This window comes from Balaenoptera ricei, chromosome 2 (genome assembly GCF_028023285.1).
Source record: "Balaenoptera ricei isolate mBalRic1 chromosome 2, mBalRic1.hap2, whole genome shotgun sequence".
NCBI classification, from domain to species: Eukaryota; Metazoa; Chordata; class Mammalia; order Artiodactyla; family Balaenopteridae; genus Balaenoptera; species Balaenoptera ricei.
Window position 1 is genome coordinate 128,425,561 of NC_082640.1, and position 15,639 is coordinate 128,441,199.

Here is a 15,639-nt window from a genome sequence, read left to right on the forward strand (position 1 = left end):
AGGACAACAAAACTAGAAGCAGGGTGTAAGGGAGAGGTGACAGAGTCGTCAAGTAGGGGTAGAGAAGAGGGTACTGAATGGGAAATATTTAGTAGCTAAGAACTATAGTGGGTAGGAATTTAATGATTGTATGCAAAGGATCAGAGAGAGAAAAGGAATCTAGAATGACTCCCAGTTTCTGGTTATGGCAACTTATTCAAAGAGATAGGATATATAGAAAGATAAGGATTTGTGGGATGAGAGAGAATTTCAGATTGCACATATTTCCCTTTTTTCACGAAAAACAACTCTGTGAACAATATCTTCATCTGGATGACTTTTTTGGCTAAATGCACTATGCTCACAACACTGGCCTGGGGCCTAGGATAGCACAACACTGCTCTGCTTTTTAATTTTTTTTTTAAGTTAAAAAATAATTTTTTATTGAGGTATAATCATATAACATAAAATTTACCCTTTTATAGTATCGAATTCAGTGATTTTTTTTTTTTTAATGTTCATTGTGTTGTGTGTGTGTGTGGCCACAACGTTGGAATATTTTTATCACCCTAAAAAGAAACCCTGTCCTTATTAGTAGTCATTCCCAATTCTCACCTCACTCCATCCCTTGGCCACCACTAATCTACTTTCTCTATGAATTTGTCTATTCTGGACATTTCATGTAAATGGATCATACGATATGTGGCCTTTTGTGTCTGGCTTCATCTACTTAGCACACTTTCAAGAGTCTTTCGTGTTGTACCATGTAACAGTACTTCATTCCTTTTTATGGCTGAAAAGTATTTCACTGTCTAGATATACTATATTTTGAATATTCATTCATAGTTTAATGGATATTTGGGTTGTTTGTACTTTTTCACTACTATGACTAATGCTACTATGGGCATTCATGTACAAATTTTTTTAATGAATATTTTCAGTTCTCTTGGGTATATACCTAGGAGTGGAATTACTGGATCATATTTACTGAATGTTTAACTTTTGGAAGAACTGCCAAATTGTTTTCCACAGATGCTGTACCATTTTACATCCCCACCGGCAGTTTATGAGGGTTGAATTTCCCACATCCTCTCCGATACTTTTTTTTTCTAAATAGTCACTCTAATGATGAGTGTAAAGTGGTATATCTCATTGTGGTTTTGATTTGCAGTCCCCTAATGACTAATGATGTTGAACAACCTCACATGTGCTTATTGGCCATTTGTGTTGTCTTCTTTGGAGAAATATCTATTCAGTTCTTTTACCATTTAAAAAATTGGATTATTTGTCTTTTTATTGTTGAAGTCATAAGAGTTCTTTATATATTAATGAAATTAGACCCTTATCAGGTATATGATTTGCAAATATTTTCTCCTATTCTGTGGATTGTCTTTTTACTTTCTTGATGGTGACCTTTGAAGCACCAAGGTTTTTAATTTTGATGAAATCTAGTTTATCTTTTTTTTTTCCTTTGGTTGCGTATGCTTTTGGTGTTATATCTATGAAACCAATGTTTAAAATAAGGCCACAAAGATTTACATCTGTGCTTCCTTCTAAGAGTTTTTTCTTACATTAAGGTCTGTGATCCATTTAAAATTAATTTTTATATATGGTATAAAGTATGGGTTCAGATTCTTGTGTTAGCGGGTAGATATTCACTTGTCCCAATACCATTTGTTGAAAAGACTCCTCTTTCCTCATTAATTTTGTATTGGTACTGCTGTTAAAAATCAATTGACCATAATTTTTTTTATTGATATAGTTCATTTACAATATTATATTAGTTTCAGGTGTACAACATAGTGATTCAGAACTTCTATAGATTATCCTCCATTTAAAGTTATTATAAAATATTGGCAATATTCCCTGTGCTGTACAATATATCCTTGTAGCATATTTACTTTATGCATAGTAGTTTGTACATCTTAACCCCCTCCCTTTTTCCTGCCCCTCCCCCCTCCCCACTGGTAACCACTAGTTTGTTCATTATATCTGTGAGTCAGTTTCTGTTTTGTTGTATTCACTTGTTTTATTTTTTTAGATCCCACACACAGTGATAACATACAGTATCTGTCTTTCTCTGTCTCAGTCATTTTACTAAGCATAATACCCTCCAGGTTCCCATGTTGTTGCAAATGGCAAAATTTTATTCTTTTTTATGACTGAGTAATATTCCATTGTATCTATATCTGTATCTATCACATCTTCTTTATCCATTCATCTGTTGATGGACGCTTAGGTTGCTTCCATATATTGGCAATTGTAAGTAATGCTGCAATGAACATTGTGGTGCGTGTATCTTTTCAAATTAATCTTTGTATTCTTCGGATGTATGCCCAGGAGTGGAATTGCTGTATCATATGGTAGCTCTATTTTTAGTTTTTTGAGAAACCTCCATAATGTTTTCCACAGTGGCTGCACCAGTTTACATTCCCACCAACAGTGTCCAAGGGTTCCCTTTTCTCCACATCCTTGCCAGCATTTGTGGTTTGTGGTCTTTTTGATGATAACCTTTCTGACAGGTATGAGGTGATATCTCATTGTGGTTTTGATTTGCATTTCTCTGATGATTAGCGATGTTGAGTGTCTTTTTATGTGCCTGTTGGCCATCTGTTTGTCTTCTTTGGAAAAATGTCTTTTCAGGTCTTTCACTCATTTTTAAATTGGGTTGTGTGTGTTTTTGACATAGAATTGTATGAACTGTTTATATATTTTGGATATTAACCCTTTATTGGTCAGGTCATTGGCAAATATTTTCTCCCATTCAGTAGGTTGTCTTTTCATTTTGTAGATGGTTTCATTTGCTGTGCAAAGGCTTTTAAGTTTAATTAGGCCTTGTTTGTTTATTTTTACTTTTGTTTCCTTTGCCTTAGGTGACAGATCCAAAAAAATATTGCTATAATTTTTGTCAAAAAGTGTTCTGCCTATGTTTTCTTCCAGGAGTTTTTTTTTTTTTAAATTATTTATTTTATTTATTTATTTTTGACTGTGTTGGGTCTTCATTGCTGCATGTAGGCTTTCTCTAGTTGCAGCGAGTGAGGGCTACTCTTCATTGTGGTGCGTGGGCTAATCATTGCGGTGGCTTCTCTTGTTGCGGAGCACGGGCTCTAGGCACGTGGGCTTCAGTAGTTGTGGCACACGGGCTCAGTAGTTGTCGCTCGTGGGCTCTAGAGCAGGCTCAGTAGTTGTGGTGCACGGGCATAGTTGCTCCATGGCATGTGGGATCTTCCTGGACCAGGGCTCAAACCCATGTCTCCTGCATTGGCAGGTGGATTCTTAACCACTGAGCCACCAGGGAAGCCCCCTTCCAGGAGTTTTTATGGTTTCTGATCTTACATTTAGGTCTTTAATCCACTTTGAGTTTATTTTTGTATATGGTGTGAGAAAATATTCTAATTTCATTCTTTTACATGTAGCTGTCCAGTTTTCCCAGCACCACGTATTGAAGAGACTGTCTTTTCCCAGTTGTATATTCTTGCCTCCTTTGTCATAGATTAATTGACCATAAGTGTGTGGATTTATTTCTGAGCTCTCTATTCTGTTCCATTGATCTATGTGTCTGTTTTTGTGCCAGTACCATACTGGCTTGATTATTATAGCTTTGTAGTATAGTCTGAGGTCAGGGAGCATGATTCTTCTGGCTCTGTTCATCTTTCTCAAGATTGTTTTGGCTATACGGGTTTTTTTGTGTTTCCATACAAATTTTAAAATTATTTGTTCTAGTTCTGTGAAAAATGCCTTTGGTAATTTGATAGAGGTTGCATTGAATCTGTAGATTGCCTTGGGCAGTATAGCTATTTTAACAATATTAATTCTTCCAGTCCATGAACATGGTATAACTTTCCATCATAATTGACGGTAAGTTTAAGAGTTTATTTCTGGATACTCATTTCTACTCCATTGGTCTCTATGTCTTTCCTTAGGCTATTACCAAGCTGTCTTTATTATTGTAACTTTGTAGTAAGTTTTGAAATAGGGAAGTATGAATACTCCAACATTGTTCTTCATTTTCAATATTGTTTTGGCTAATATGTGTGTAGATAGATAGATAGACAACCATACGTATGTATGTTTGTATGTATCTATGACTATATATCTCTATAAAAGGAAATGCTATCCCTTGCATTTCCATATGAATTTTAGGATCTGCTTGTCTGTTTTTATGAAAGAGGCATTTGGAATTTTGATAGGGATTGCATTGACTCTGTACATAAATTTGGAGAGTATTGCCATCTTGACAATATTAAGTCTTCCAATCTATGAACATGGGATGTGTTTCCATTTATTTAGATCTTATTTACTTTCTTTCAACAGTGTTTTGTAGTTTTCAGAGTATAAGATTTCCACTTAACTTTGTTAAATTTATTCCTAAGTATTTTTTTTTCTGTTGTAAATGGAAATGTTTTCTTAATTTCATTTTCAGGTGGCTCATTGCTGTTGTATAGAAATATGACTGATTTTTCTCTTTTGATTTTGTATCCTACAGCTTTCCTGAACTTGTTTGTTAGCTCTAATAGTTTGTGTGTGTGTTTGTGTGTGTGTGTGTGTGTGTGTGTGTGTGTGTATGTATGTATGGTTTAGGATTTTTTTTTTATATGTGAGATTATGTCATCTTCAAATGGAGATAGTTTTACTTTTTTTTTTCCCCCAGTCTGGGTGCCTTTTATTTCTTTTTCTTGCCTAATTGCCTGGTTAGAATCTCTAGTACAATGTTGAATCAATGTGGAGAGAGTGAACATCCCTGTCTTGTTACTGGTCTTAAGGTGAAAGCTTTCAGCCTTGCCCTGTTAAGTATGTGAGCTGTTTTTTCATAGATGCCCCTTATAAGGTTGAGGAAGTTCCCTTCAGTCCTAGTTTGTTGAGTGCTTTGATCCTGAAAGGGTGTTGGATTTTGTTAAATCTCTTTTCTTTGTCTGTTGAGTGATCATGGGTTTTTTCCTTCTTTATTCTTTTAATATTGTGTTTAACATTGGTTTAGTTTTGTGTGTTGAACCAACCTTGTATTCTTGTAATAAATTCCACTGTCATGATATATAATTGTTTTTACATGCTGCTGGATTTGCTTTGCTAGTATTTTGTTGAGGATTTTGCATCTATGTTTATAACAAATATTGATGTGTGGTTTTCTTTTCTTGTGATGTATTTGTCTGACTATCATATCAGGGTAATACTGGCCTCATAGAATGAATGAGTTAGGAAGAGTTCCTCCTCTTTTGTTTTCTGGAAGAGTTTGAGAATGATTGGTGTTAATTCTTCAGTAAACTTTTGGTATAATTCACTACTGAATCCAACTGGCCCTGGGTCTTTCTTTGTTGGTATCCACAGGGGATTGGTTCCAGGACCCCCATGAATACCAAAATTGGAGGATGCTCAAGTCCCTTTCATAAAATGGCATAGTATTTGTAAATAACCTATGCACATCCTTCCTCCTGTATATTTTAAATCATCTCTAGATTCCTTATAATACCGAATAAAATGTAAATGCTATGTAAGTAGTTGCCAGTGTGTGGCGAATTTAAGTTTTGCTTTTTGGAACTTTCTGGAAAATAAAAAAAATTTTTTTTTTAATCTACAGTTAGTTGAATCTGTGGCTGCAGAACCCATGGATACGAAGGGCCAACTGTACTAACTCAGTCTATTTATTTGTTTTAGGTCTAATCAGATTTTCTGTTTCTTCTTGAGTTAGTTTTAGTAGTTTATGTGTTTTTAGTAATTTGTCAGTTTCACCTAGGTTATGTAATTTGTTGACATACTATTGTTCTCAAGATCTTTTTCGTTTCTGTAAGATTGCTAGTAATACTTTAATTACTGGTTTTAGTAATTTGAGTCTTCTCTTTTTCTTGGTTAATCTAGCTACAGATTTGTCAATTTTGTTGCTTGATTTTGTTGATTTTTTTTCTCCCCAAAACCAATGTTTGTTTGTTTTTATCTTTACTGGAGTATTATTGCTTTACAGTGTTGTGTTAGTTTCTGCTGTACAACAAAGTGAATCAGCTGTATGTATACATATATCCCCATATCCCCTCCCTCTTGAGCCTCCCTCCCATCCTCCCTATCCCACCTCTCTAGGTTGTCACACAGCATTGAGCTCATCTCCCTGTGCTATGCAGCAGCTTCCCACTAGCCATCCATTTTACATTTGGTAGTGTATATATGTCAGTGCTACTCTCTAACTTCATCCCAGCTTCCCCATTTGGTTTTGTTTTTTCTGTATTTTTCTGTGTTACTTTTTTGTTTGATTCTGCTGTAGTCTTTATTATTTTCTTCCTTCTGCTTGTTTTGGGTTTATTTTGCTCTTTTTCTAGTTCCTTAAGGTTTAGGGTTAGGTTGGGCTATTGATTTAAGATCTTATTTTTTAAAAATGTAGGCTTTTATAGCAATAAATTTCTCTCTGAGCACTGTTTTAACTGCATTCCATAAATTTGGAATGTTTTGTTTTCTTTCATCTCAAAGTATTTTCTGATTTCTCTTGTGATTTCTTTTTTGACCCGTGGGTTATTTAGGAGTATTTCACCTATTCATGAATTTTCCAAATTTGCTTCTGTTATTAATTTCTAATTTTATTCCATTATGATCAGAAATCATACTTTGTATGATTTCAAGCTTTTAAAATATTGAGACTTGGTTAAGGCCTGGCATATGGTCTAGCCTGGAGAATGTTTCATGTGCATTTGAGAAGAAAGTGTATTCTGCTGTTGTTGAGTGGAGTGCTCTGTAGATACATGTTGGTATATAGCGTTGTTCAAGTTTTCTATTTCCTTGCTAATCTTCTGACTGTTTGTTATTCATGATCGAAAGTAGAGTCTTAAGGACTCTAATTACTATTGAACTGTCTATTTTTCCTTTCATTTATACTAGTTTTTATTTCATATATTTTGGAGCTCTATTGTGAGGTGGATATATGTTTATAATTGTTACATCTTGATGGATAGACCCTTTTATCATTATATAATGTCCTTCTTTGTTACTAATAACAATTTTTCTCTTAAAGTCTATTTTGTCTGATAATAATATGGCCACTCTAGCTCTTCTTTGGTTATTGTTTGTGTGGGATATCTTCTTCCATTTTTTTTTTCTTTGAAGTTTTGAATTTTATTTTATCTTTTTTTTTATACAGCAGGTTCTTATTAGTTATCCATTTTATACATATTAGTGTATATATATCAACCCCAATCTCCCAATTCATCACACACACACCCCCCACCTTTCCCCCCTTGGTGTCCATACGTTTGTTCTCTACATCTGTGTCTCAATTTCTGCTCTGCAAACCGGTTCATCTGTACCATTTTTTTAGGTTCCACATATATGCATTAATATATGATACTTGTTTTTCTCTTTCTGACTTACTTCACTCTGTATGACAGCCTCTAGATTCATCCCCGTCTCTACAAATGACCCAATTTCATTCCTTTTTATGGCTGAGATTATTCCATTGTATATATGTACCACATCTTCTTTATCCATTCGTCTGTCGATGGGCATTTAGGTTGCTTCCGTGACCTGGTTATTGTAAATACTGCTGCAATGATCATTGGGGTGCATGTGTCTTTTTGAATTATGGTTTTCTCTGGGTATATGCCCAGTAGTGGGATTGCTGGGTCATATGGTAATTCTATTTTTCGTTTTTTAAGGAACCTCCATATTGTTCTCCATAGTGGCTGTATCAATTTACATTCCCACCAACAGTGCAGGAGGGTTCCCTTTTCTCCACACCCTCTCCAGCATTTGTTGTTTGTAGATTTTCTGATGATGCCCATTCTAACTGGTGTGAGGTGATACCTCATTGTAGTTTTGATTTGCATTTCTCTAATAATTAGTGATGTTGAACAGCTTTTCATGTGCTTCTTGGCCATCTGTATGTCTTCTTTGGAGAAATGTCTATTTAGGTCTTCTGCCCATTTTTGGATTGGGTTGTTTGTTTTTTTAATGTTGAGCTGCATGAGCTGTTTATATATTTTGGAGATTAATCCTTTGTCCGTTGATTCGTTTGCAAATATTTTCTCTCATTCTGAGGGTTGTCTTTTCGTCTTGTTTGTAGTTTCCTTTGCTTTGCAAAAGCTTTTAAGTTTCATTAGGTCCTATTTGTTTATCTTTGTTTTTATTTCCATTACTCTAGGAGGTGGATCAAAAAAGATCTTGCTGTGATTTATGTCAAAGAGTTTTCTTCCTATGTTTTCCTCTAAGAGTTTTATAGTGTCTGGTTTTACATTTAGGTCTCTTATTCATTTTGAGTTTATTTTTGTGTGTGGTGTTAGGGAGTGTTCTATTTTCATTCTTTTACCTGTAGCTGTCTACTTATTGAAGAGACTGTCTTTTCTCCACTGTATATCCTTGCCTCCTTTGTCATAGATTAGTTGACCATAGGTGTGTGGGTTTATCTCTGGGCTTCCTATCCTGTTCCATTGCTCTATATTTCTGTTTTTGTGCCAGTACCATATTGTCTTGATTACTGTAGCTTTGTAGTATAGTCTGAAGTCAGGGAGTCTGACTCTTCCAGCTCGTTTTTTTTTCCCTCACGACTGCTTTGGTTATTCGGGGTCTTTTGTGTCTCCATACAAATTTTAAGATTTTTTGTTCTAGTTCTGTAAAAAAGGCCATTGGTAATTTGATAGCAATTGCATTGAATCTGTAGATTGCTTTGGGTAGTATAGTCATTTTCACAATATTGATTCTTCCAGTCCAAGAACATGGTATATCTCCATCTGTTTGTATCATCTTTAATTTCTTTCATCAGTGTCTTATAGTTTTCTTCATACAGGTCTTTTGTCTCCCTAGGTTGGTTTATTCCTAGGTATTTTATTCTTTTTGTTGCAGTGGTAAATGTTAGTGTTTCCTTAATTTCTCTTTCAGATTTTTCATCATTAGTGTATAGGAATGCAAGAGGTTTCTGTGCATGAATTTTGTATCCTGCAACTTTACCAAATTCATTGATTAGTTCTAGTAGTTTTCTGGTGGCATCTTTAGGATTCTCTATGTATAGTATCATGTCATCGGCAAACAGTGACGGCTTTACTTCTTCTTTTCCAATTTGTATTCCTTTTATTTCTTTTTCTTCTCTGATTGCCGTGGCTAGGACTTCCAAAACTATGTTGAATAATAGTGGTGAGAGTGGACATCCTTGTCTTGTTCCTGATCTTAGAGGAAGTGCTTTCAGTTTTTCACCATTGAGAATGATGTTGGCTGTGGGTTTGTCATATATGGCCTTTATTATGTTGAGGTAAGTTCCCTCTATGCCCACTTTCTGGAGAGATTTTATCATACATGGATGTTGAATTTTGTCAAAACTTTTTCTGCATCTGTTGAGAGGATCATGTGGTTTTTCTTCTTCAATTTGTCAATATGGTGTATCACATTGATTGATTTGCGTATATTGAAGAATCCTTGCATCCCTGGGATAAATCCCACTTGATCATGGTGTATGATCCTTTTAATGTGTTGTTGGATTCTGTTTACTAGTATTTTGTTGAGGATTTTTTTTTATAAGAAATCTACATGCAGTAACTCACATCCACTTCACAATAACTATGAAATACATACAATGACTCTTCCCATTTTATTTATTTATTTATTTTTGGCTGTGTTGGGTCTTCGTTTCTGTGCGAGGGCTTTCTCTAGTTTTGGCAAGCGGGAGCCACTCTTCATCGCGGTGCGCAGGCCTCTCACTATCGCGGCCTCTCTTGTTGCGGAGCACAGGCTCCAGATGTGCAGGCTCAGTAATTGTGGCTCACGGGCCCAGTTGCTCCGTGGCATGTGGGATCTTCCCAGACCAGGGATCGAACCCGTGTCCCCTGCATTGGCAGGCAGATTCTCAACCACTGCGCTACCAGGGAAGCCCTGTTGAGGATTTTTGCATCCATATTCATCAGTGATATTGGTCTCTAATTTTTTTTCTGTAGTATCTTTGTCTGGTTTTGGTATCAGGGTGATGGTGGCCTCATAGAATGAGTTTGGGAGTGTTCCTTCATCTGCAATTTTTTGGAAGAGTTTGAGAAGGATGGGTGTTAGTGCTTCTGTAAATGTTTGATAGAATTCACCTGTGAAGCCATCTGGTCCTGGACTTTTGTTTGTTGGAAGATTTTTAATCACAGTTTCAATTTCATTACTTGTGATTGGTCTGTTCATATTTTCTATTTCTTCCTGGTTCAGTCTTGGAAGGTTATACCTTTCTAAGAATTTGTCCATTTCTTCCAGGTTGTCGATTTTAATGGCATAGAGTTGCTTGTAGTAGTCTCTCAGGATGCTTTGTATTTCTGCGGTGTCTGTTGTAACTTCTCCTTTTTCATTTCTAATTTTATTGATTTGAGTCCTCTCCCTCTTTTTCTTGATGAGTCTGGCTAATGGCTTATCAATTTTGTTTATCTTCTCAAAGAACCAGCTTTTAGTTTTATTGATCTTTGCTATTGTTTTCTTTGTTTCTATTTCATTTATTTCTGCTCTGATCTTTATGATTTCTTTCCTTCTGCTAACTTTGGGGTTTTTTTGTTCTTCTTTCTCTAATTGCTTTAGGTGTAAGGTTAGGTTGTTTATTTGAGATGTTTCTTGTTTCTTAAGGTAGGATTGTATTGCTATAAACTTCCCTCTTAGAACTGCTTTTGCTGCATCCCATAGGTTTTGTATCATGTTTTCATTGTCATTTGTCTCTAGGTATTTTTTTTTTTTAATTATTATTATTTTTTAAATTATTTATTTATTTATGGCTGTGTTGGGTCTTCGTTTCTGTGCGAGGGCTTTCTCCAGTTGCGGCGAGTGGGGGCCACTCTTCATCGCGGCGCGCGGGCCTCTCACTATCGCGGCCTCTCTCGTTGCGGAGCACAGGCTCCAGACGCGCAGGCTCAGTAGTTGTGGCTCACGGGCCTAGTTGCTCCGCGGCATGTGGGATCTTCCCAGACCAGGGCTCGAACCCGTGTGCCCTGCATTGGCAGGCAGATTCTCAACCACTGCGCCACCAGGGAAGCCCCTCTAGGTATTTTTTGATTTCCTCTTTGATTTCTTCAGAGATCCCTTGGTTATTTAGTAACGTATTGTTTAGCCTCCATGTGTTTGTGTTTTTTACATTTTTTTCCCCCTGTAATTGACTTCTAATCTCATAGCGTTGTGGTTGGAAAAGATGTTTGGTATGATTTCAGTTTTCTTAAATTTACTGAGGCTTGATTTTGTGACCCAAGATGTGATCTATCCTGGAGAATGTTCCATGCGCAGTTGAGAAGAAAGTGTAATCTGCTGTTTTTTGATGGAATGTCCTATAAATATCAATGAAATCTATCTGGTCTATTGTGTCATTTAAAGCTTGTGTTTCCTTCTTAATTTTCTGTTTGGATGATCTGTCCATTGGTGTAAGTGAGGTGTTAAAGTCCCCCACTATTATTGTGTTACTGTCGATTTCCTCTTTTATAGCTGCTAGCAGTTGCCTTATGTATTGAGGTGCTCCTATGTTGGATGCATATATATGTATAATTGTTATATCTTCTTCTTGGTTTGATCCCTTGATCATTATGTAATGTCCTTCTTTGTCTCTTGTAACATTCTTTATTTTAAAGTCTATTTTATGTGATATGAGTATTGCTATTCCAGCTTTCTTTTGATTTCCATTTGCATGAAATATCTTTTTCCATCCGCTCATTTTCAGTCTGTATATGTCCCTAGGTCTGAAGTGGGTCTCTTGTAGACAGCAAATATATGGGTCTTGTTTTTGTATCCATTCAGCAAGCATGTGTGTTTTGGTTGGAGCATTTAATCCGTTCACATTTAAGGTGATTATCAATATATATGTTCCTATTACCATTTTCTTAATTGTTTTGGGTTTGTTTTTGTAGGTCCTTTTCTTCTCATGTGTTTCCCACTTAGAGAAGTTTCTTTAGCATTTGTTGTAGAACTGATTTGGTGGTGCTGAATTCTCTTAGCTTTTGCTTGTCTGTAAAGCTTTTGATTTCTCCATTGAATCTGAATGAGATCATTTCTGGGTAGAGTAATCTTGGTTGTAGGTTCTTCCCTTTCGTCACTTTAAATATGTCATGCCACTCCCTTCTGGCTTGTAGAGTTTCTGCTGAGAAATCAGCTGTTAACCTTATGGGAGTTCCCTTGTATGTTATTTGTCATTTTTCCCTTGCTGCTTTCAATAATTTCTCTTTGTCTTTAATTTTTGCCAATTTGATTACTATGTGTCTTGGTGTGTTTCTCCTTGGGTTTATCCTGCCTGGGACTCTCTGTGCTTCCTGGACTTGGGTGGCTATTTCCTTTCCCATGTTAGGGAAGTTTTCGACTATAATCTTTTCAAATATTTTCAAATATTTCTGTTTCCTTTCTGTCTCTCTTCCCCTTCTGGGACCCCAGAAGGAGAATGCGAATGTTACCGCATTTAATGTTGTCCCGGAGGTCTCTTAGGCTGTCTTCATTCCTTTTGATTCTTTTTTCCTTATTCTGTTCTGCAGCAGTGAATTCCACCATTCTGTCTTCCAGGTCACTTATCCGTTCTTCTGCCTCAGTTATTCTGCTATTGATTCCTTCTAGTGTAGTTTTCATTTCAGTTATTGTATTGTTCATCTCTTTTTGTTTGTTCTTTAATTCTTCTAGGTCTTTGTTAAACATTTCCTGCATCTTCTGATCTTTGCCTCCATTCTTTTTCCGAGGTCCTGTATCATCTTCACTATTGTTATTCTGAATTGTTTTTCTGGAAGGTTACCTATTTCCACTTCATTTAGTTGTTTTTATGGCGTTTTATCTTGTTGCACCATCTGGTACATAGCCCTCTGCCTTTTTATCTTGTCTGTCTTTCAGTGAATGTGGTTTCGTTTCACAGGCTACAGGATTGTAGTTGTTCTTGCTTCTGCTGTCTGCCCTCTGGTGGATTAGGCTATCTAAGAGGCTTGTGAAAGTTACCTGATGGGAGGGACTGGTGGTGGGTAGAATTGGCTGTTGCTCTGTTGGGCAGAGCTCAGTAAAACTTTAATCTGCTTGTCTGTTAATGGGTGGGGCTGGGTTCCCTCCCTGTTGGTTGTTTGGCCTGAGGCAACCCAACACTGGAGCCTACCCAGGCTCTTTGGTGAGGTTAATGGTGTACTCTGGAAGGGCTCACGCCAAGGAGTACTTCCCAGAACTTCTGCTGCCAGTGTCCTTGTTCTCACGGTGAGACACAGCCACCCCCCGCCTCTGCAGGAGACCCTGCAGCACTAGCAGATAGGTCTGGTTCAGTCTCCTATGGGGTCACTGCTCCTTCCCCTGGGTCCCGATGCGCACATTACCTTGTGTGTATCCTCCAAGAGTGTAGTCTCTGTTTCCCCCAGTCCTGTCGAAGTCCTGCAGTCACATCCCGCTAGCCTTCAAAGTCTGATTCTCTAGGAATTCCTCCTCCTGTTGCCGGACCCCCAGGTTGGGAAGACTGACGTGGGGCTCAGAACCTCCACTCCAGTGGGTGCACTTCTGTGGTATAATTGTTCTGCATTTTGTGAGTCACCCACCCAGCAGTTATGGGATTTGGTTTTATTGTGATTGCGCCCTCCTACCGTCTCATTATGGCTTCTCCTTTGTCTTTGGATGTGGGGTATCTTTTTTGATGACAGTGTCTTCATGTTGATGATTGTTCAGCAGTTAGTTGTGATTCCGGTGCTCTCGCCAGAGGGAGGGAGAGCACGTCCTTCTACTCTGCCATCTTGAACCAATCTCACCTCTTCTTCCATCTTTCAATCTATTTATGTGTTTTAATCTAAAGTATGTGTCTTGTAGATGGCATATAGTTGGAACGTGTTTTTTCTTTGGTCCATTCTTCCAATCTCTGCCATTTAATTGGACAGTGTAACCCATTTACGTTTAATATAATTAGTGATACTTCTGCCATTTTGCTATTTATTTTCTGTATTTTTTAGGTCTTTTTTGTTTCTTAGTTCCTCCATTTCTTTTGTGTTATATAGATGTTTTCTACTGTGCCATTTTAGTCTCCCCCCCCCCCCCGCCTTAACTGTATGTGTTTGATTTATAATGATTTACTTTGGGTTAATCCACCTAATGTCAACAACTTTGCTTCTATATAGTTCCATCCTTGCGTTCTATATGCTGTTTTTGTTACAATTTACATCTTTATGTGTTTTACATCCAACAAAATAAATTTCTAATTTTGCATTATGCAATTGTGTTTTAAATCAGATAGAGAAAAAGGGAGTTATAAACAAAAATGTGTTTATAACCCTGCCCTGCTTTTATTTAGAATGTTAGGCTAAGCCTAATATCTCATAAGGCTGCTGAAACAAGAGTGAAACATTTAACTAAACCTTTACTAAATGGTTGTATACTGAGGGGAAAAAAAAAGAAACCAGAAGAATAAGAATCAGACAGTTTAGTCTAATAATATACCTTTCTCTCTAGCCTCTGTCCCATTTTAGGACCTGGCATATATATATATTTTAATATTTATTTATTTATTTGGCTGCGTCGGATCTTTCATTGCAGCACATGGGCTCTTTGTTGCAGCACACGGGCTCTCTAGTTGTGGTGCGTGGGCTCTAGAGTGTGTGGGCTTAGTTGCCCCGCGGCATGTGGGATCTTAGTTCCTCGACTAGGGATTGAACCTGCGTTCCCTGCATTGGCAGGCAGATTCTTAACCACTGGACCACCAGGGAAGTCCCAGGACCTGGCATATTTTTATGTGCTAGGTACCATTTTAGCACCCATCCTTACCCCTACCTTCCTCAATGTCTAGGTCCCAAGAGAGAATGACTGAAGTAGAAATAGTTGTTTTACCAGCTTAAGATCAGATACTGGTTTCCTTTTAGAGGTCCTCTCCCCTTATCTGGATGATTGGCTTTGGGAATGATCACTTCCCTCACCACATTAAGGATGATACCATAACTATTTGCAGGAAGCTTTCCCGTTTCAGTAGAACATAGACTGTATCAGACAGTCTTTCTCTATAGTGACCCCTCCAGGACATCCATGTAGATTTGTCCAATAAACTAGTATTATAAAACTCAGAGTTGGCGTCACAGATTTGTGAGTTATTAGCATAGTGGTTTTAGTGTTTAGTTTCCATTAAAACAATGTAAATGGATAAAATGAAAAGAGTATGTTTTTAAAAGCGTCTGGAATGTAACTTGTTAATAAATGTGGAATTAGTTGCTGGGTAGATGGATGAATGAGTGAACGAATATTAACTGCTCCTTGTGAGGTAATTATTAATTTTACAGATCCTGTTTCATCTTGTTTGGGTTGAACTCTTATTCTGCTTTAGCTCTTTTTAGACCATCTGATTCTAAAGCTCTTTTGATACCCTTTTAAAGGGAGAATTATTATTAATGATTACAAGTTTATGTTTTTTGTAAAGTAAAATGATTTAAGAAAGAGATATACTAAGAATAGTTTTCAGCAAACTTGATTATGAATAATGAGTGAATCAGTGCCCCTTTTAAACTTTTTGTTGGTTTATCACTAATTACAGGAGAAAATCTCTTTATGTAAAGTGGAAATTATTTTTTAAGTTTTATGTCTTGGAGAGTGTAGGTTCATAAAACTTTGCATTACAGTCAAGTATTCTCAGGGCCTGTATATTGACATCTTATTATGTTGTTTTTATTAATATAATATTTATTTGAGGTAAAATGAAAAATAATTTTAATTTAACCTTACTGTATTTTGTCAACTTGATTAACTGCTTCTTTTAAGTTACTTGGTGTA

General features: G+C 36.7%; 1 protein-coding gene across 9 annotated transcripts in view; it reads left to right on the forward strand.

Moving 5' to 3' along the window:
• Positions 1–15,639, forward strand: part of MIA2 (MIA SH3 domain ER export factor 2) — a 104,732-nt gene that overhangs the window by 22,393 nt on the left and 66,700 nt on the right. The window lies entirely within an intron of this gene.